At 39.0% G+C, this 24131-nt stretch overlaps 1 long non-coding RNA gene across 2 annotated transcripts in view; it reads right to left on the bottom strand.

Annotated features, from left to right (window-relative positions):
* Positions 1-24131, bottom strand: part of LOC134758025 (uncharacterized) — a 248842-nt gene that overhangs the window by 83009 nt on the left and 141702 nt on the right. The window contains exon 3 of one of the 2 annotated variants that reach the window (XR_010132742.1): positions 1196-1282. The exons of the other annotated variant lie outside the window; for it this stretch is intronic. This is a non-coding gene — a long non-coding RNA (uncharacterized lncRNA). The remainder of the gene's footprint in view (positions 1-1195; positions 1283-24131) is intronic. 2 annotated transcript variants of the gene reach the window in all.

The raw sequence follows: 24131 nt of genomic DNA, 5'->3' as shown, positions 1-24131 counted from the left end.
CAAGTGCCAGACACAGATTTCAGCTCAGCACTCCTGAGCTCTAACCCTTGGTGTTTGTTAGGACTGGGCTGTCAGCTTTTGTCCCCTGGATCCTCAGAGTCAGTCTGTGCTATGAGGGCTGATGTGCTCTCGGGATACCAGCAAAGTACTCAGGCTGGGCAGTAGATGCTGTACTGTGTATATGTTCTTGCAGGAGTGTTCAGGCAGGAGCCTTAGACAGGTGGGTACACAGAGCCAATGTGTCCCAGTCTTGCAGGAAAGAGAGCCCTACTCTCTCCTGGCCCAGAGTAAGTGGTTAGAGTCAGTTCAAGGAAGATGGAGAGCCTTAGGGGATGGGCACTCATGGCCACATTTTGCTACAACAGCCCCAGGTGCAAAACCCCCTGGGCTACATGCAGATTCCAGCTCCATCTCTGCCTACTCTCTGGGTAGATCCTGCTGCCAATTCAAATGTCTATGGAGGTCATGGGATCTCCTGCAGTGAAGATCCCCGAGGTCTAAAAGAGAATAAGTTGCCCTGCCATCGCTTCACTCAGCCTTCCTTAAAAGCTGCTTAGGATCAGGAGCCAGTTCCGGTGCTCAGCAACCCCGTGCAGGGCTCCCAGCTTCCTCTCTCTTTAGCCTCAGAGTCTGTGTCATTTCTCTGTTGGCTCTCAGAGTTTTCTCTTACAACATCTGTTCACAATATGTTAGTTTACTCAATATTTTTGTCTCTCTTAGTGGAAGAGGTGCTTCCTGGCTGCATCTAGTCAGCCATCTTGTGCTGAATCTGGTCTGTAATTTAAATCTCTGAGCTTTCAAGAGTCAAGAAGGCATGACCGTCTTTGTGGAAAAAAGAAGAAAAGATACAGCGCAAAATAAATAATTGATGTATTAATGCATTCTCCAATCACATATGCGTACTCCAAGGGGAGAATATGATTTGACTTTTAATGTCATATAAACAACTAATGATCATAACAATGTCACTGCAAGAGGACTTATTTTTATCTTACATTTTACATTGGTATTTATTACCATAGGTAAAAAACCTAACATATGAGTCTCTGTAAACACATAGACCACTGAAAATATGCTTTTGTTTATTTTTGCATTGGCAACAAAAATATATTTTGAGCATCAACTCAATAATAGATCTTTTCTAGAAACTAAAGTTTAGTTCTAGAAACTAAACTAAGCAGATGAGATTCACTACCTTCATGGAGGCTTCAGCTGCCAGATGAGATTCACTACCTTCATGGAGGCTTCAGCTGCCAGATGAGATTCACTACCTTCATGGAGGCTTCAGGTGCAAGAAAGAGAAAATACAATAAATGCATAAAATGCCTGATACCTTAAATGATGAAAGAGCAATAAAAATATAAAGCTATAAAAGAACAAATGTAAGAAAATTAGGAAATGAGCTGTTCAGGAAATTCAAAGTATTTCTAATTCTGGCATTTATTAATATTGCACATTTATTATACCATTAACATTCCTACGGCAGATATTGCTAATTATTCCCGGATATCTACTTCCTAAATTTTGCCAGGGCCTGTGGCTACCAGTTAGAAACCACTTTCCTTCGCAGCTAGGTGTGCTAGGTGGCTATGCTTTGTCCAGTGGCACATGGGTGACATGTGAGCAATTTTTGCATTGAGTTCTTAAAATCCTGCTGCTTGCCTCCAACCCACTCTCTTTTCTTTTCCTGCTTTTTCAAAATTGTTATAGATGGAGCAGTCCTTAGACCTGAAGAGACAACAAAATTCAGGGCCACTTGGCATCCACCAACTTCTCACCTCTGCATCATGTGAGACAAACAAACTTCTTTCTTATTTAAGTGTCTGTATTTGGAAATATCTTTGTTAAAGCAGATTTGCAGCACACTAGCACACCTGCTGCCCCAGATTAGTTATTATCAGTTCCCCATTTCATGCTTGAAAGTGTCCTGGATTAGACAACAAATGACATAATCACTATAGCTCTAAACAAACACACAAGTGGTTATTACTATATCATGTACTCATTCTCCAACCTTGAGAAATATTTTGCCTCATAAGCATTATTATTCAACTATGCTATTTGTTATAAGAAGCATTCCCATATGTGAACACACTGAAGGGCAGAGAGTGATGTCTTATGTTTTGAAAGTGAATCCAGACAAACTCTACAAAGCCTTTGAAAATAAAGACAGGACAATAAAGCAGCTCAGTACAATCTTTATTCTTGAAAAACATGGCTTTCAGAGTTATATTGCCATCTTAGAGTTGCAGTGGCTTTCAACTTGAAGATTGCCTGCCTACTAAAAATTAAGAAAATCCAGTGACTCCATGGGGTCAGCAAGATCCTAGCCCAGAGTTAAAAACAAGAGCAAGAAATGAGACCAACCATGGTCTTGGAGAAGGGTAGGACTTTCAAGAATTAGATTGCATTGGAGAATTAAAGTAACTTAGCACTTTAAACATTTCTTGAAGATCTTGGGTGGAAGGCAAAAATCATATGACACAACACTGCAAATCAGAACTGGAGACAAATGTTGAAAACGATTAAGGACCGTGGTCCTGTTCTTGCTTAGGAACATGTGGGCAAGACTACCATTCCTCCCTTCTCTCGAACAAGCAACACTTCACCACCACCTGCCTTGTGCCCATCAAGACTAACCTTATGCCTTTTATTCTTGTTTTCATCAAGCACTGGGCATCCCATATAAATCTTCAGTTTCATTTTCAATTTCTTTCCATGCATTCTCTTTTCTATGTCCTTCTACTGCCAATGTCCAACTCCCAAAAGCTTTATCAGTGTGCTGGAACTGAGGGTCATGTATGAGCAAAACCTCCTACATTCTCAGTCTCTGTGCTGAGTGTTAATTTTACCTTCTTGCTGACACCTGATTTCCATTTAAGAATGCTGCTTCCTTACAGTTCTCTCAGTTGGTGACTTTTTTTTTCCATATTCTTATTTATACCTAGAGGTGTGTAAGGGTTCTCTCTTATATTTATGATTGTTTTCAGATATCTCCTTCCTTTTTTCCTAAAAAAAATCCTCACATTGGAAGTTTTAACCATTAGACTACATTAACCATTACCCAACCTTTTCTGGGTTAGTTCATATTTTAACTCCCTGGAGATTTTATCACCCAATTTAAAATTACTTCTAAATTCTCTAAAATTACTTCTCTAAATTCTTGGTAAATTAAATATATCTGTGAGTGATTCTTCTAATTCCTTGGTCTCTCAATTCTTTTACTTCCTTTGCTCCAGAGATGTTGGTCCAAGATTTTGTTCCAATACATAGTAATTCACTCTCACTGATGTTTCCTGGGTCTTAACACTAATAAATGTATTCCTCCATAATATAATTTAGCCACCCCATTCAACAAGTAACATCTATCTTTGTAATATGCCTAATACAGGACTTCTTTAACTACAACTGCAGTCCTTTGAGCCTACCAACTTTTTAGTCTTTTTCATTCTCCTCATGTCCTTCTTCCTACTTTAATGAGCTTCATTACATTCTATGATTAATTATTATTATATTTCCTTTGTATACATGCTCAATTTCCTTCTACCTCACTCTACTTGTTACTCTTAGCTTGTACAACTTCAATCTTGATTAAATCAGATTTTCTACTTATTTGGCACAGAGAAATTATTTGAAAGAACACACAATGTATTACACGGTCTTACATTTTCATGACCACTATCTTAGTTTGGTTAAGCTGTTCTAACAAAATACTATAAACTAGGTGGCTTAAAATCAACAAAAATGTATGTCTTATGGTTCTGAAGACTAGAAAGTCCAAGATCAAGGCCAACTCAGAGTCTGATGAGGAACTCCTTTCTGGCTCATAGACAATGCTTCCTTGCTGTTTCCTCACATGGTGGATGGGTCTAGCTAGCTCTCTGGGGTATCTTTTACCTCAGGCACTCATTCTATTTGTGAAGGTTCCACCTTCATAACCGAATTACTGCCCTATCTATCTCTTAATACCATCACCTTAGGGTTTAGGATTGCAACATATAAGTTTGGGGGGACATAAGCATTTAGATCATAGCAACAAATAGTATCAGATAGTCCCTTAGTGCTTTCCCAAAGTAAGCACACTATGGTCCCAAGAGCCAAATCTAATCCATTGTTTGATTTTCTTTTTAAGTTTTGTTAAAACATAGCCACACCCATTTGTGTATGTATCTATGGCTGCTTTTGCTGTTATGCAGGGCTGAGCAGTTGTGAAAAAAACCAGATGGGCACAAAGCATAAAATATTTATATTTATTATCTGATCCTTCACAGAAAGTTTGCTGACCTCTTTTATTATTTATTCAGTCTCTCATTCTCCTGGAGGACAATTTTTAGCCTTGTGTATCTTCTTCTTAACTTTCCCACAATACTTTCTGAATTCTCACTTTCAACTGATGCTTTTGATTCAATTTTATTTAGTAAAAAAGAAGCAGTAAACATGGAAGATCTACATTACCACCATTTCTCTTTCTGCCTACTACTATGTATGTTAGTTTAATTGACACTTTTTGTTTCAATTGACAATTTTCTGTTTGTTATTACAGAGAAACATGCATGCTGGCATTTGCTCTAAATCCACTTTCCCCTAGTCTACTCAAGATTGTCACTCTAGCAAATTAATTATTTACTCTACTGAGTTATCCATTTTCCCATCTTTACTGATCATTCACTTTAGCATACAAACATGCTGCAAATTATTTCATGTTCAAAATTTCTTCATCTGACTTTCAGCTAGTAACCTGCTTTCCAGTCCTCGTTACAGAAAACCTTCTCAAAAGGGCTGTCACCATCTCTATATTCTCTTCTTGAGCTCATTTCTCTCAGACTTCTCCCATTTTCACTCAATGGGAACTCAACTGAGTGAGAATGAAAATTGAAAATTTTCTTATTGGGATTACTCAGGACCTCCATCTGCTAAATCCAGTGGTCAATTTTAAGTTTTTCTTATACCTGATCTACTAGCAGCATATAATAGAGTGAGTCCCTCCATTTGTCTGCAAAGTCTTTCTTAAGCAGGCTTCTAGAACACCATACTCTCTGATGACTTTCTTCCTACTTGACCAGCCACTTCTCTTCCTCTCCCTGACTGCTCCACTTTAATGCGACTCAGACATACTTCACAGAGCTCCGTACTCTCTCTTTTGGTCATCTCATCCACTCTCATAGCTTTTGGTACCATCTCTACCTGATAACTCCTAGAACGCTCATCTGAAGTTCAGATAGAGGCAACCAACTATCTAAAGGTTTAAAGGAAACTTCAAATGTTGCATGTCCAAAATCAAACTCCTGACACTCATCTCCTACCAAAATGTGATTCTGCCAAGAATCTTACCTATCCTAGACAGTGGCATCTCCTCCCACCTGGTTTCTATGGCCATAAAGGCTTCATTCATATGGGTCCTTTTATATCTTATTCTTTCTTATGGCAGAAGCTAAGTCCTTACAGTGGACTGCAAGGTTCTAGGATTTGACTCTCATCCCCTCTGTAAGTTACCTCTAACTATTTTTCCCTTGCTCTATTTGCCCCAACTCTATAGCTCTTGATTTGAACTTCTAGGAATGTTTTGACCTCAGGGCCATACTTATTTCTCCTTCCTATATCCTACTGACACTTCATAACTGGTATTTCTGCTTTATTTTTCTTCTTATATTTAACACATTCTGGTGTAGTTTGTTTTAATGATATATTTTTCTCCCTCCACCCACTAGAATGTAAACTTTATAAAATAAGAATTTTAACATTTTGTTTTTGTCATTTGTTTCAGTGAATTATCTCCTGCACTTGGAATAGTCTCTGTAGAAAGCTTTCATGCCGTATTTCTTAAATAAAAAAATGCATTAACATTCATTAAAGACTGCAAAAGTCAGCAGGCATAAAAAAATGATGGAGGAGAGAGAATAAGATGGTTTTCTCAAAAAGACATCCTTTCTGGTCTGACCCTGAAATGCTAGTAAATACAATTAGTCACAAGGTTGTGTGTGCATATTTATTAATTTATAAAGTATAAGCTATCAGTTCTGAAAGCTTTTGTTATGGGACCTGAAGTGGAAAATCGGCTGCCTTGCATATTTTCCTTCTTGTGAGTTGAGTTTGGGAGAAATCCCTTATGGTTACACTGAATATGTTCTATTAGGTTGACTTGGCTTACAGAGTAGTTTACAGCCTTTTAATTTGCATTCACTATGTCTAATCCAACATATGTCTAAGCTATAAAATGTTCCATTTTTCCCCAGGAAAAAAATGGATTATCGATCATGCATCTGCTTGGGATGGTCCAGGTTGCCTTTGAAAAAATCATGTAAGTAAAGCCCTCACTATCACAGGAAGAGTCAAATGATACAAAACAACAGCTTCTATCAATCTGTGGTATGAAGGTGTTCATTGAAATAATCAATCTCTGAACACTATTTTAGTGGATGGACAAGAGACACAGCCCAAGAGTTTACAAGATTGCCATTTTAGTGCAATTGATACATTCACTTACTGAATTCATTTCTACTCAATTCTCCAACTAAAATTTTTTGTGCATCTACTATGTGCCAATCCACTGTATAAGGAATTGTGGAATTAATAGGATATATATATCCTATTGCTTCTGTCCCTCTGGAGAACCCTGACTAACACACTACAGAAACCAAAAATTCCTATCTTCCTATTCCACCCATCTGATGCCCATCCACGCAATGCCAGAAAACAATTCTCTGGTTTTGAGGCTTTCAGACTTGGACTAAGCCATGCTACTGGCTTCTCTCTTTCCCCAGCTTGCAGGCAGCTTATCGTGGGACTTTGCCTTGTAATCATGTGATGGGATGTGGTAATAAATAAGACTTCATAATGAGTCACCATTATTATGGAGTTTAAATTCTATTAGATGAAAATCTAATATGCTAACAAAAAGAAAATGTCAAATAGCAATTGTAATTTTGATGTACATAAAATGGTGATGTGACTGATTGGAGAGCTACTATAGAGTGTTTCAGTGAGTCCTCATAACGATGAGTTCTAATGACAAGATGAGGCCTAAATGATCATGAGAGAAATAAGAAGGTATTGGAAAGGATTATTCCTAGCAAAGGGAACCATCAGTCCCTTTGGACTAGGTACTAAGACTTCCAAGCAGGAATAAATAAATACTAAATGTACAGGTGTGTACATTTATGACCAAATAATAGATTAGCCACTAAAGTCTCCTCCTAAAGAAAACTTCATTAAATATATATTAATAAAGCAGACAATTACTATAGACACATGGGCAATGCAGGCCAATAGAAAGTAGTTAAACAAAAACCATATATATTACCACCACCAAAAGGTAAGTTACAATGTTCTTTCTTTTTTTTTTTTTTTTTGAGATGGAGTCTCGCTCTGTTGCCCAGGCTGGAGTGCGGTGGCGCAATCTCGGCTCACTGCAAGCTCTGCCTCCCGGGGTCATGCCATTCTCCTGCCTCAGCCTCCCGAGTAGCTGGGACTACAGGTGCCCGCCACCACGCCCGGCTGATTTTTTGTATTTTTAGTAGAGACGGGATTTCACTGTGTTAGCCAGGATGGTCTCGATCTCCTGACCATGTGATCTGCCTGCCTCGGCCTCTCAAAGTGCTGGAATTACAGGCGTGAGCCACTGCGCCCAGCCAAGTTACAATTTTCTATGAATATTTAATGTGTGCATTTTTATTTATATAATGTGATGAGCATACCTTATTAAATGTATTGTCTCTCTCTCTTTTTTTTTTTTTCTTTTTGAGACAGGCTCTTGTTCTGTTGTCCAGGCTTGAGTGCAGTGGTCTGATCATGGGTCAAGCCCTAAGGCCTCTTCCTGCCTTGGCCTCCTGAGTAGCAGGGACTACAGGCATGCACCACCAAGCCTGGCTATTTTTATTTTTGTAGACACGGGTTCTCACCATGTTGTCCAGCCTGGTCTCAAATGTTATCCAGCCTGGTCTTGAATTCCTAGGCTCAAGCGATCCATCCCCCTTGGCCTCCCAAAGATCTGGGATTACAGGCATGAGCCACTGTGCCTGGCCATATTATACGGATTCTCTAAGAGGAAAACTCCCATTAACCAGATTGCAAGTTTGGTGTTTATGATTATGACGGACTTAGCCAGTAATTCTGGAATTCTGACAGTGGTCTACCAACTTGTATCCTACAATCATGGCAATATTTTTCAATTTTGATTTAATTTAATAACACTTACCTTATGCAAAAGTCATAACTATATGTGATGATTAATATTAGGTGTCCAGTTTGACTGGATTGAGCGATGCCTGGATGGCTGGTGAAGTAGTTTGTGGGGGTGTCTCTGAGGACGTTCCCAGTGGACACTGACTTTTGAATCAATGGACTAGAAGAGAAATACCCACCCTCAGTGTGAGTGGACACCATCCAACCAGCTTCCAGTGTGACTGGAACAAAGCAGGCAGAAGAAGGGGAGTAATTAAATTGCCTGCTGAGTCTGCTTGCTTTTTTCTTCCTGTGCCATGCCAGATGCTTGGCTTCCTTTCCTCCTGCCCTTGGACATTAGACTCCAAGTACTTTGTCCTTTGGACTCTGGGACTAGCATCAGCAACCTCCCAGGGGCTCTCAGGCCTTCAGCCTCAGGGTAAGGACCGCACTGTCAGCTTCCCTAGTTTTGAAACTTTTGGACTCGGACGGAGCTATGCTACCAGCTTCCTTCTTTCCCCATTTTGCAGATGGCTTATTGTGGGACTTTGCCTTGTAATCAGGTGAGCCAATTCTTCCTAATAAACCCCCTTATATAAATGAGAATTTGTACAAAAACTAAAACATGATATTCATATTTAAGACGTAGTGCATCTAATTTTCATATCTATAGTGCACAATGTAAAAAGATGCACATGCCGTCATTACCAAAGCTATTAGGATATTGTCTTCAGCCATTTGAAACTTTCTTTTTTAAACAAAAATTTCAAACTTATTCTAGGCTAATGCTTAGGTCAGCTGGAAACTACATAAAAACTCAGGGTAGAGATTCATCTAACATGGATTCTCCCTTTGCAGGTTCTCTCATTTCAGCAAGTAGAAAGCAAAAGAAACTTGTTTGAACTGTTTTGTTGTTGTTGTTGTTGCCATTGTTGTTATTTGCTTAATGGGAATTCTTTAGCAAAAGATCTAATCAGTTATTCGTACTGATTGGTTAATTGGAATGCATTTAACCAAGTGCAAAACATCTGGTCAATTTGACTCCATTATTTAAGCTGCCAATTTTATTTTAAAGAAAGAAAACCGATAGCCACACTTGCATCATTACAGCCCCAAATTCCTAAATGGTTTGAATTACTCCCTTTCCTTTTTTGGTGAGAATGTTTGGTAGACTTAGCAACCAGCATTAAGTATTCAAGTTCAATTATCTAAATAGAAATGGTACCCCAAATTTGTGTACTTCAAACTAAAACAAAGCCAGCAAGGACAAGAAAACATGTTGCTAAAAATTGTTGACTCTGTTCTGATCTCTCAAAGCAGATGGACTGGACCATGGTAAGGGTGGGGAGAGCAACCTAGGCAACAGGCTTGCTTCATGATTGCTTTAATCCCAGGCCAGCTAACACAGTACCTCAGAAGAAAGAGCCTCTTTCTCTGCCCATTCTAAGACTTATTTCACATAGTCATTCTGACTAGTGAACACTGAACAATGCAATTTGCAATTACATGAAGTATTAACCACATTGATCTGACTAGTATCAGTGGGAGAAGTGCCCAGACATTCTCAAATGCATGCTTGAACTGATCATCAAAAATCTCTACTTCCTTTGTTACAGCATTTTTTAAAAAGCTTAAATTTGAATGTAAAAATGCGTTTTTGTCAGTTTCACACTTCATTATTTCACTCTGGACAACAGTAATACCAGTAGCTGCAAGTAATTTTACATGGTTAATCTCCCCTGTTACCTTCATTTTATAGAAGATGGTACCTAGGCTTGGAGGGGCTAAGTAACTTGTGCAAGGTTAGAGAGCTACTAGCTGATGGAACTGAATTCAAGCTCATGTCATCCAACTCCACAGCAAGTGTGATTAGCTGCTGTATTAGCATGTTCATGAGAATAGAGATCTGAAACCACCAGTAATAATTTCAAGAAAGAGTGTGACGATGCTCAGAAATATATTTCATTAATTTATATTAAATAATTACAGGTTAAGCATTCATTACCCAAAAAGCTTGGGACTAGAAGTATTTTAGATTTTGGACGTTTTCTGGTTTTGGAATATTTTCGTGTACATAATGAGATATCTTGGGGATGAAACTCAAACGTGAATTCATTTATGTTTCATATATACCATATACACACAGCATGAAGGTAATTTTATACAATATTTTAAATAATTTTGGGCATGAAACAAAGTTAGTGTACATTAAATCATCAGAAAGCAAAGGTGTTGCTATTTGGGCATGAAACAAAGTTTGTGTACATTAAATCATCAGAAAGCAAAGGTGTCGCTAAGCCGCCAATGTGGACGATTGGTTGGTTGGCATCACCATCATTCCTGACTTTCAATTTGTATGCTCCTGATGAGCAATCATTTTCTTACATTTATTCACATATAAGTACTTAACAGCAAAAATATGACATACTGTTATTATGGCAAAAAATGTGTTCAAGGTAACTAAGCAGTACATTAGCATCATCAGAATACCTGTATCAGCTGTTAAACAATAGCAACAATAAATGGGAGGCTGGAGCCAAGATGGCCGAATAGGAACAGCTCCCATCTACAGCTCCCAGCGTGAGCGATGCAGAAGACGGGTGATTTCTGCATTTCCATCTGAGGTACCGGGTTCATCTCACTAGGGAGTGCCAGACAGTGGGCACAGGACAGGGGGTGCAGCACAACATGCATGAGCCAAAGCAGGGCGAGGCATTGCCTCACTCGGGAAGCGCAAGGGGTCAGGGAGTTCCCTTTCCTAGTCAAAGAAAGGGGTGACAGACAGCACCTGGAAAATCGGGCCACTCCCACCCTAATACTGTGCTTTTCTGACAGGCTTAAAAAACGGCGCACCAGGAGATTATATCCAGCACATGGCTCGCAGGGTCCTACGCCCACAGAGTCTCACTGATTGCTAGCACAGCAGTCTGAGATCAAACTGCAAGGTGGCAGCGAGGCTGGGGGAGGGGTGCCCGCCATATCCCAGGCTTGCTTAGGTAAACAAAGCAGCCTGGAAGCTCGAACTGGGTGGAGCCCACCACAGCTCAAGGAGGCCTGCCTGCTTCTGTAGGCTCCACCTCTGGGGACAGGACACAGACAAACAAAAAGACAGCAGTAACCTCTGCAGACTTAAATGTCCCTGTCTGACAGCTTTGAAGAGAGCAGTGGTTCTCCCAGCATGCAGCTGGAGATCTGAGAATGGGCAGACTGCCTCCTCAAGTGGGTCCCTGACCCCTGACCCCTGAGCAGCCTAACTGGGAGGCACCCCCCCAGTAGGCGCAGACTGACACCTCACATGGCCGGGTATTCCTCTGAGACAAAACTTCCAGAGGAACGATCAGACAGCAGCATTCCCGGTTCAAGAAAATCTGTTATTCTGCAGCCACCACTGCTGGTACCCAGGCAAACAGGGTCTGGAGTGGACCTCTAGCAAACTCCAACAGACCTGCAGCTGAGGGTCCTGTCTGTTAGAAGGAAAACTAACAAACAGAAAGGACATCCACACCAAAAACCCATCTGTACATCACCATCATCAAAGACCAAAAGTAGATAAAACCACAAACATGGGGAAAAAACAGAGCAGAAAAACTGGAAACTCTAAAAAGCAGAGTGCCTCTCCTCCTCCAGAGGAACGCAGTTCCTCACCAGCAATGGAACAAAGCTGGATGGAGAATGACTTTGACGAGTTGAGAGAAGAAGGCTTCAGATGATCAAACTACACCGAGCTACAGGAGGAAATTCAAACTAAAGGCAAAGAAGCTTAAAACTTTGAAAAAAATTTAGAATAATGTATAACTAGAATAACCAATACAGAGAAGTGCTTGAAGGAGCTGATGGAGCTGAAAGCCAAGGCTCAAGAACTACGTGAAGAATGCAGAAGCCTCAGGAGCCGATGCGATCAACTGGAAGAAAGGGTATCAGTGATGGAAGATGAAATGAATGAAATGAATGAAATGAAGTGAGAAGGGAAGTTTAGAGAAAAAAGAATAAAAAGAAATGAACAAAGCCTCCAAGAAATATGGGACTATGTGAAAAGACCAAATCTCCGTCTGATTGGTGTACCTGAAAGTGACGGGGAGAATGGAACCAAGTTGGAAAACACTCTGCAGGATATTATCCAGGAGAACTTCCCCAATCTAGCAAGGCAGGCCAACATTCAGATTCAGGAAATACAGAGAACGTCACAAAGGTACTCCTCGAGAAGAGCAACTCCAAGACACATAATTGTCAGATTCACCAAAGGTGAAATGAAGGAAAAAATGTTAAGGGCAGCCAGAGAGAAAGGTTGGGTTACCCACAAAGGGAAGCCCATCAGACTAACAGCAGATCTCTCAGCAGAAACTCTACAAGCCAGAAGAGAGTGGGGGCCAATATTTAACATTCTTAAAGAAAAGAATTTTCAACCCAGAATTTCATATCCAGCCAAACTAAGCTTCATAAGTGAAAGAGAAATAAAATACTTTAAGGACAAGCAAATGCTGAGAGATTTGATCACCACCAGGCCTGCCCGAAAAGAGCTCCTGAAGGAAGCACTAAACATGGAAAGGAACAACCGGTACCAGCCACTGCAAAATCATGCCAAATTGTAAAGACCATCAAGGCTAGGAAGAAACTGCATCAACTAACAAACAAGCAAAATAACCAGCTAACATCATAATGACAGGATCAAATTCACACATAACAATATTAACTTTAAATGTAAATGGACTAAATGATCCAATTAAGAGACACAGACTGGCAAATTGGATAAACAGTCAAGACCCATCAGTGGGCTGTGTTCAGGAAACCCATCTCACGTGCAGAGACACACATAGGCTCAAAATAAAAGGATGGAGGAAGATCTCCCAAGCAAATGGAAAACAAAAAAAGGCAGGGGTTGCAATCCTAGTCTCTGATAAAACAGACTTTAAACCAACAAAGATCAAAAGAGACAAAGAAGGCCATTACATAATGGTAAAGGGATCAATTCAACAAGAAGAGCTAACTATCCTAAATATATATGCACCCAATACAGCAGCACCCAGATTCATAAAGCAAGTCCTGAGTGACCTACAAAGAGACTTAGACTCCCACACAATAATAATGGGAGACTTTAACACCCCACTGTCAACATTAGACAGATCAACGAGACAGAAAGTCAACAAGGATACCCAGGAATTGAACTCAGCTCTGCACCAGGCAGACCTAATAGACATCTACAGAACTGTCCACCCCAAATCAACAGAATATACATTTTTTTCAGCACCGCACCACACCTATTCCAAAATTGACCAGACAGTTGGAAGTAAAGCTCTCCTCAGCAAATGTAAAAGAGCACAAACTCTCTCTCAGACCACAGTACAATCAAACTAGAACTCAGGATTAAGAAACTCACTCAAAACTGCTCAACTACATGGAAACTGAACAACCTGCTCCTGAATGAGTACTGGGTACATAACGAAATGAAGGCAGAAATAAAGATGTTCTTTGAAACCAACGAGAACAAAGACACAACATACCAGAATCTCTGGGACGCATTCAAAGCAGTGTGTAGAGGGAAATTTATAGCACTAAATGCCGACAAGAGAAAGCAGGAAAGATCCAAAATGGACACCCTAACATCACAATTAAAAGAACTAGAAAAGCAAGAGCAAACACATTCAAAAGCTAGCAGAAGGCAAGAAATAAATCAGAGCAGAATTAAAAGAAATAGAGACACAAAAAACCCATCAAAAAATTAATGAATCCAGGACCTGATTTTTTGAAAGGATCAACAAAATCGATAGATCGAGAGCAAGACTAATAATGAAGAAAAGAGAGAAGAATCAAATAGACGCAATACAAAATGATAAAGGGGATATCACCACCAATCCCACAGAAATACAAACTACCATCAGAGAATACTACAAACACCTCTATGCAAATAAACTAGAAAATCTAGAAGAAATGGTTAAATTCCTGGACACATACACCCTCCCAAGACTAAACCAGGAAGAAGTTGAATCTCTGAATAGACCAATAACAGGCTCTGAAATTGTGGCAATAATCAATAGCTTACCAACCAAAAAGAGTCCAGGACCAGATGGATTCACAACCGAATTCTACCAGAGGTACAAGGAGGAACTGGTACCATTCCTTCTGAAACTATTCCAATCAATAGAAAAAGAGGGAATCCTCCCTAACTCATTTTATGAGGCCAGCATCATCCTGATACCAAAGCCTGGCAGAGACACAACCAAAAAAGAGAATTTTAGACCAATATCCTTGATGAACATTGATGCAAAAATCCTCAATTAAATACTGGCAAACCGAATCCAGCAGCACATCAAAAAGCTTATCCACCATGATCAAGTGGGCTTCATCCCTGGGATGCAAGCCTGGTTCAACATATGCAAATCAATAAACATAATCCATCATATAAACAGAACCAAAGACAAAAACCACATGATTATCTCAATAGATGCAGAAAAGGCCTTTGACAAAATTCAACAGCCCTTCCTGCTAAAAACTCTCAATAAATTAGGTATTGATGGGACGTATCTCAAAATAATAAGAGCTATCTATGACAAACCCACAGCCAATATCATACTGAATGGGCAAAAACTGGAAGCATTCCCTTTGAAAACTGGCACAAGACAGGTATGCCCTCTGTCACCACTCCTATTCAACATAGTGTTGGAAGTTCTGGCCAGGGCAATTAGGCAGGAGAAGGAAATAAAGATATTCAATTAGGAAAAGAGGAAGTCAAATTGTCCCTGTTTGCAGATGACATGATTGTATATCTAGAAAACCGCACTGTCTCAGCCCAAAATCTCCTTAAGCTGATAAGCAACTTCAGCAAAGTCTCAGCATACAAAATCAATGTACAAAAATCACAAGCATTCTTATACACCAATAACAGACTAACAGAGAGCCAAATCATGAGTGAACTCCCATTCACAATTGCTTCAAAGAGAATAAAATACCTAGGAATCTAACTTACAAGGGATGTGAAGGACCTCTTCAAGGAGAACTACAAACCACTGCTCAATGAAGTAAAAGAGGATACAAACAAATGGAAGAACATTTCATGTTCATGGGTAGGAAGAATCAATATTGTGAAAATGGCCATACTGCCCAGGGTAATTTATAGATTCAATGCCATCCCCATCAAGCTACCAATCACTTTCTTCACAGAATTGGAAAATACTACTTTAAAGTTCATATGGAACCAAAAAAGAGCCCGCATTGCCAAGTCAATCCTGAGCCAAAAGAACAAAGCTGGAGGCATCACACTACCTGACTTCAAACTATACTACAAGGCTACAGTAACCAAAACAGCATGGTACTGGTACCAAAACAGAGATATAGATCAATGGAACAGAACAGAGCCCTCAGAAATAATGCCGCATATCTACAACTATTTGATCTTTGACAAACCTGAGAAAAACAAGCAATGGGGAAAGGATTCCCTATTTAATAAATGGTGCTGGGAAAACTGGCTAGCCATATGTAGAAAGCTGAAACTGGATCCCTTCCTTACACCTTATACAAAAATTAATTCAAGATGGATTAAAGACTTAAATGTTAGACCTAAAACCATAAAAACCCTATAAGAAAACCTAGGCATTACCATTCAGGACATAGGCATAGGGAAGGACTTCACGTCTAAAACACCAAAAGCAATGGCAACAAAAGCCAAAATTGACAAATGGGATCTAATTAAACTAAAGAGCTTCTGCACAGCAAAAGAAACTACCATCAGAGTGAATAGGCAACCTACAAAATGGGAGAAAATTTTCGCAACCTACTCATCTGACAAAGGGCTAATATCCAGAATCTACAATGAACTCAAACAAATTTACAAGAAAAAAACAAACAACCCCATCAAAAAGTGGGTGAAGGACATGAACAGACACTTCTCAAAAGAAGACATTTATGCAGCCAAAAAACACATGAAAAAATGCTCACCATCACTGGCCATCAGAGAAATGCAAATCAAAACCACAATGAGGTACCATCGCACTCCAGTTAGAATGGCAATCATTAAAAAGTCAGGAAACAACAGGTGCTGGAGAGGATGTGGAGAGATAGGAACACTTTTACACTGTTGGTGGGACTGTAAACTAGTTCAACCATTGTGGAAGTCAGTGTGGTGATTCCTCAGGGATCTAGAACTAGAAATACCATTTGATCCAGCCATCCCATTACTGGGTATATACCCAAAGGACTATAAATCATGCTGCTATAAAGACACATGCACATGTATGTTTATTGTGGCACTATTCACAATAGCAAAGACTTGGAACCAACCCAAATGTCCAACAATGATAGACTGGATTAAGAAAATGCAGCACATATACACCATGGAATACTATGCAGCCATAATAAATGATGAGCTCATGTCCTTTGTAGGGACATGGATGAAATTGGAAATCATCATTCTCAGTAAACTATTGCAAGAACAAAAAACCAAACACCTCATGTTCTCACTCATAGGTGGGAATGGAACAATGAGAACACATGGACACAGGAAGGGGAACATCACACTCTGGGGACTGTTGTGGGGTGGGGGGGAGGGGGGAGGGATAGCTTTAGGAGATATACCTAATGCTAAATGATGAGTTAATGGGTGCAGCACACCAGCATGGCACATGTATACATATGTAACTGACCTGCACATTGTGCACATGTACCCTAAAACTTAAAGTTTAATAATAATAAAATAAAATAAAAACAATAAATGATGGCAGGCTTTTTTCTCCACTTACAGTGTTTTTTTTTTTAAATTTAAAAGGTTACTGTATACTTTATTATTTTATTTTATTTTTTTAGCTGGGAAAACATCAGAAATAGCTGAGGGACCAGAAAGTGTATCACATAGGGATGAGGAGGCATTCTGCTGGATGGCACTTTAAAATGCTTCTTCCAGACTCATCTGTCTTAGTAACAACAGTTTTGTCTTAGAAGACTCTCTGATTTTATAAACTGACATGACTTCTTATTCTGTTACAATTCTATGCTGCTCTAATCCTTCAACAGGTCCATCACACATTTTTCCTATGTTGTCTATAGGCACTTTTTCTGCAGTGTTAATAAAGTCATTTTTATCATTGCTATTATTACGATCATCTAGATTCAAAAGCATATTGGCTATGTCACCATCAGTGAATGAATGAACAACTGAAGTCTCATTATCAATGTTAAACAAGTTCTTCAATATTCACTTCTTCCGCCTTACTGATGGACTCTGAAGGTGTATTTTGTGCTTTTGTAAGGAGGTTAGACATCATTTTTTTTCGTCACGTGATGTATGGAATTCTTCAAAGTTAGTACCTTGTTCATCATCACTGAACATAGTCACAAGGCAGAGGTTGTGCCAGACATGCACAACTGTGTCCTCAGTCACTGTGTTCCAAGCACTGGCAATGGTATATGTGGCATCCTTCATGCTAAAGTCCTTTTGAAAACATTCCAGACCCATGCCTCTCTGTTCACTGCTGCTAGCATGGTGTTCAAGAAAATACTTTTATGTTTACTTTTCATTGCTCTAAGGAGATCCTGGTCACATGACTTAATAGTCACGTTTGAGGAAAAGTATATGACATAAACATTTGTTTTAATGAGAATTTCAGCTGGAAGAGGAGCAGAATAGTTGTCAAGGGAGAACAAAATATTGCAGTCATCATTCAGTCCACCTTCCCTGCAGTGAACATGAGCCACTGCTACAAAGCATTTGTGAAACCAATCAGAAAATATATCCCTGATAATATTTGTCTATTTGTTAGCATAAAAAATGGACTGGCAACACACTTACTACATGAAAGCAGTGAGGCCTGCAAGCTTTTGTCTATCACAGCAAGTTTATGTTTATGTCTGTCTGCTGCATTCGCACATCCCAGCATAGTTATTCTCTCCTTGACATCCATAATTCTTATTGGGACTGTCTCATCTGCTAAACTTGGTATCTTTCTGAAGCAATAATGCCAAAACAGTGATGTTTCATCAGCATTATAGAGTTGTTCTGGCATCAGATTTCATCGACAATGACTTTGGTAAACTTGTCAGTGAAATTCTTCACTGATTCATGATCAGCAGATACTTTATCAACAAAAATTTTTAAAAATTAATGCCACATATTTTACTAAATTTCTGCACTCAGCCTGTTGAATATTTAGTTCCTTTCAATTTTCAGTTCATTATAATATATCTTTGTCTGTTTCATGATCAGCATGCTCTTAAGTGGCATGTGTTCACCATTGACTCTGACATTTCAATACACAATTGAGATCTTCATTTTTAGCTATACAGAGTATTTTAAAAAATGTTTTTTAACTTATGTTCATCACTTTCAGCATAAAACTTCAACGGTTTGTCCTTCTCTTTCTTCAGGTCATGTGCAATAGCCACTCCAACACCATACTCTACTGTAAGGCATTTCAGATTGACACTGCTGTCCAGTTGTTCTCCAACAGCTTGACTTTCTGTTCTATAGATAGACATAAATGCTTCCCCTTTTTAAAATCACTGTTACTAATAGGGGTATCTGCAGGCCTGTTTACCTTTTCAGCAATATCTTTTATCACAGAGAACAAGCAAAACAAAATGAGTAATGCACACAGATCTTGGCCCCATGTAGGGCATTGTGGGGAACCTACCACTAGTGTGTCTGGCCTGCACACATGCCATTTTAGTATCCTTTGTGGATGTATTTCCATGGGGAAACCTGGGCTGATGCGGCATAGATATATCACAGATGAAGGTGTTTTTTTTCCCTTGGGGAAACTGAACAAGCTGTGCTGTTGCCTGCATTTTGACTGTGAGGTCAGGGGTAGAATTTTCCATTTGTGGCATCATGCCAGGATTCAAAAAGTTTCAGATTTTGGAGCATTTCAGGTTTCAGATTTTTGGATTAGGGATTCTCAACCTGTGTAGTCATCATATGCTTTTATCAGTTATCAAATGAAATTGTGAAGTCTATTCTATTTTGAACTACTTTATGATATACCTGTATTCCCCAATCTTGATAAGCTCCTTGCACATGTTTCCATTAGCAAGGCCAGGTGACCTGTTCCTCCTCAATCTTTCTGCAAGGTCAAAGAATTTTTTCTTCTTCTTGTGTCTCCAGTAACTGTCACAGTCTTGGAAGCATAGTCGTAGAGTCTTAAATGCAGTGAAATAATGGGTGCTGAATAAATTTTGCTGCTTACACTCAGAAGAATAAACAAGATGACCTTTGAGTATCTCCCAACTTTGTTATTTCTTAACGCAGGTCTTCATAGAAAACTTACTGTTTCTAACAGCTATTTAAAACACTGAAATGTCTTACTAGAGTAATACATTCAGATGTTTAGGAAAGTTCATTAGTCAACTTTAATATAGCTGAAAATGACTATTTCTCAGCATGATTCAGCAATTTTCATATGTTGGTATAGCAATGGGGTTGGCAAAATTAAATACATATATTAATTTCCTAATGATAGGATAACTATTCTTAGGCAAATAACTAACAGGGTTTTTAAATGTTCACCTGACACAGGACCTGAGAGCACAGAAACCCTTCACATAGTTCTGTTTTTTTGTGTGTGTCCAAAAACAGAAGAACATGGCGCTGGAATCAAACTTTTTATTTGAAAGCTAAGTCCACCAACTTCCAGATATAGAAACTTGGCACATTTTGGAAGCCATTTGCCTTAGTTTTCCGTAAGATGCTTGTGAGGATCAAATGAATTAAGCTATGTAAAGCACTTAGAACAATGTCTGGCACAAAGACCTTAATATAATTTGTCTAACTTCATGTCATTTTAAAATTCAGAATATCAATAATTATGAGAATTATCCCTTTTTACATTTGCTTTGGAACTACAGCATGAAAAGACAACTACACAATAATGGCACTTTTGTCTCAAAATGTGTTTTCTGACTACAGCTTTATGTCTGAGTTCAATGAAAGGGAAGGTAAGGGAATCTACCACCTGTCAAGCATTGTCCCTGTTTGTGTGAACTTATCTAATTCTCAAATAATCTTCATAAATGAGGCTTAGAGAAATTAATTTATTGAGTCATCCAGTTTGTCAATGGCTAAGTTCAGATTTGAACTCAGGTCTCTCTCATTTATTAAACAATTCTCTAGAGCAATGTGTTTCATTAGGTGGGTTGAAGAGCTTTTAGGGACACTGGAGTTATTGCAACAGGTTATTTAATCTACATGTGCAAAAAGTACTGTCTGCAACCTGAAGTGCTGCTATGTTTCATACAGACATGAAACAGAATTTTAGCATGCTGTTAAGAATAAATACAAATGTAGTATTTTAATAAATTCGTAAAATCTTGTTCTTATGTAGTACTCAACTAACAGATCATAAAAATAAAACTGTCATGTAGAGAGATCCATGAAATTTTTCATTTAGAGAAAGTTATAAGGCTCTGCTACAGATCTTCCTGTAAGACATGGAGGAGAACTACATAACTAGAGGTAACAGAGTCACAGTGTATATCATAGAGAGGACTTCTAATGGACCTAGAAGAAAGGGGAGGCTCAATATAGTAAGTGTCTACCATCATGGATTTTTATTGAATGAATAAATGAATGCATATGTAGATACATATATAGAAACAGAAATGGTCAGTTTGTTTAAAGTTGTGGAACCAGCCTAAGAACACTTAGGATGACTTCATTAGCAAGGAAACTATAATTTATCTCCCCTTTTCCTGCTCATGAGAAGATCTAAAATAGCTTTCCCCAGAAATGTCCATTCCAGGAAGGTGAGAATTTGTATTTCTTCATGGAAAGTTTTGTGTAGTCAAGTAATTTGGCAAATGCTGTACTCTATAGCCATCTTTTGGAGATTTGCCAGGCACATAAGTAAATTACAGGCTCTGAGAAATCTTATGGTTAAAAAAAAAGAAAACTCAGAAATTCTCTAACCTGTTGGATCACAGAAGCCCATTCTCCTGTAACACCTATTAGCCTTCTGCAGAACTAGTTATCCAAAGTACATAATTTGGTAAACAATCATCTACATCATTCTTATCCATCAAGGTGCCAGTCAGTTCCCTTTTGATACTTCATGTGATTAGGCTATTAGTCTTTCTAGTATTTAAAGATGAGGGGGGCTATTAGATAGTCTTTCTAGTATTTAAATTTGAGGAGGTAAACTCTCTCACAAAAACGAAACATGCAATTTCTAAAATGGCTCTATACATTTCAGAAGCTAGAAAAATCAAGACCCCTGCTCTTTGTGATGAGAGCTTATGAGTATCTAGTCAGTGGAACTTCATCTCACTAAGTGCCCTTTCTCTGTGTGTTCAGTTGTGTGCTAAGGTTCAACTTCCCCAGGGGAAGATAGCTCTGGGGATTGTTAGCAGGTCACACAGCTGAGTCAACTGCAAAGCTGCTAGGAGGAATGTAATGCTTTTGCAGGTTGGGGAAGAAAATAAACAAAACCACTACTCCTGGGAAACCCTGTGACCCGATATAATCAGTAGCAGGTGCCACAAACTTCCCACCATGGAACCTCTCTTTCCACAGCTGCTAGTCTCTGAAAGCCTTGCAGCTGGTGCCACTTAACAGAGACAGGGAGGCTTTGAGATCTTTCCAGGACCTACTGAGGTGTTGAGAGCAAAGATGTCTGTTTCCAGAGGGTGATCAAAGTGATATCTTCCAAATCCATTTAAAGAAGGTATGACATCCAGGTGTATGGCCTGATCCCAGGATTCCCTAAGAACATAAAAAGCTGAAGGAAATCCACAAGCTGATATGCTCGGATCTTATACCCTCAAACTTTTGCTCATTGGAAACTACATTCTCTGGACTACATCAGCTCTGTTGAGAGGTAGAAAGTGAGGAGCATAATGTTCTCTCCTTTGCCCCTCAGTGAACTTACAGATTATTTTGGTAAGATAATGTGGATGCACTTTAAATAGATAAATTATTATGCAAAGCAATTCATCATTAGCATCTGGCAGATGGAATGGGTGCAACTGCCAGAGGAGGACAGTCCAGGTGGGGAGAATAGTTTTGAGCAAAAACTGGAAGGAAGAAATACATCAGCTCAGTGGAGAAAGAAGAGTTTGGATGTAGAGAAGTTTGAAGGGGAGACATGATATGAAAATGGATCTTGGATATCAGGCTAAAGAGTGCAGTGTAGGCATTAATATTTAATAAACAAAAAATGAGCTAGCTCCATCTATCTCTAATGTTACACCCTCTTCCCCTAAAAGCATAATCTCTGCTCTGTTCATACCCAACAATACGCTATTACCCACATACATCATGTTTTCTCATGCTTTTATCTGTCAACACTATTCTCACTCTTTAGAATGACGATTCTAACTTTGCCTCTTGCTGACTACACCCTATGGTTTAGGTAACTCAAATATTCCAGGTGAACTGTTATTCAATACAAATGAGGTCATATAGCACCAATGCTCAGATTCCCAGAGTATTTAGCTCTGCCTATGTGATCATTAGCCATCAGCCCCCTCTCAGCATCTTTCCTGCTATTTCTAAGAGTTCTCATGAGAAGTGTTCGCATCACAATTTATTTTTTATTTTAATCTGTTGCCCACAGGCCAAGTACTCTTTGGAGGACTGTCTCTCCTGCTGCTGATTGAGCCATCATTCAGCAGTGACCATGCTAAGCTCTCAAAGGGCCAGAGCTCATGAACTAGGAATAGCAGGGTTGGGGACAGGTGGTGTGGGAGAACAGGCATTATGCTAGTTTTTTCTCACCCAAGTTTTCTTTGAGAAACTGAACTTAAAATTATTAAGCCATACAACTAATTTCTCGGCCTTCATAACTGAAATGTTCATTCAGTTGTGGCTGGATTCAAGACCTTGCATGATGTCACTGGGACCTGAACTTAGTCACTCCTTCTATGTCCTGGCTTTGATTTTCATTTGTCTGCTTCAGGCTCAGGCACATGTACAGCTGCATCACCAGCCACAGAAGAGCTTCTCTTTCACAGGCATGTCAAAAAAATGTACCGAGATGACCTCTGCTTTACTTGCCTTGTGTCACATTCCCAACCCTGAACCAAAAGCAATAGAAATGGAACATACTGACCAAATAGGATTGTATCTTGTTTTACCTATGCACCTAAGGGTGAATAAATCCTGCCCCTCGTTGTAAAATGAGAAAACCCTGCTTCCTAATAATAAAAGAGAAACTTGGCGAATATTACCACAAAATTAATAAGTAGATGTGAAGGAAATAAACATATTTCACTCCACAGTATAATTCTTTCTTTGACATATTTTGAGACGGCTATCGGGGCCAGCAAACAGAAGTTGCCTTGCAAAGCTGTCTTTTGTAGAGGAGATTTGCATCTGTAGAGAATTTGCCTTAATGCAGCCAGTCCTTCTCTTGTCCAAATCCAGGAAAGATTAAATAAGAGTCTGACACCTTTAAAGGTATGAAAGAAAATTTACCATACATTCTTTCTGAGGGCTGCTACTTGTGAGGTTTCTTCCACATAAGACCATCTTTGCTAGCTAAAATTAACTCATGATGAATTAAAGATTTAAATGTAAAACCTCAAACTGTAAGAATCCTGGAAGAAAATATAGAAAACACCATTCTGGATGTCAGCCTTGGGAAAGAATTTATGGTACGTCTTCAAAAAAATGGTAATAAACCCAAAAATTGACAAGTGGGAACTAATTAAACTAAAGAGTTTCTGCAAAACAAAAGATCAACAATGTAAATAGACAAGCTACAGAAAGAGAGAAAATATTCACAAACTAAGCATCTGATAAATGCATAATATCCAGAATCTATAAGAATCTTAATCAGTTGAATAAGCAAAAAACAACCCCATTAAAAAGTGGGCAAAGGACATGAACAGACACTTCTCAAAAGGAGACATACAAGTGACCAACAAACATGAGAAAATGCTCAACATCTCTAATCACCAGAGAAATGCAAGCCAAAACCAAAATGAAATACCATCTCACACCTGTCAGAATGGCTATCATTAAAAAGTAGAAAAACAACAGATGCTGATGAGGA

Source organism: Gorilla gorilla, chromosome 2 (assembly GCF_029281585.2).
Source record: "Gorilla gorilla gorilla isolate KB3781 chromosome 2, NHGRI_mGorGor1-v2.1_pri, whole genome shotgun sequence".
NCBI lineage: Eukaryota > Metazoa > Chordata > Mammalia > Primates > Hominidae > Gorilla > Gorilla gorilla.
Note: the sequence above shows the minus strand (reverse complement) of the source record. Positions and strands in the feature narration are given on the sequence as shown.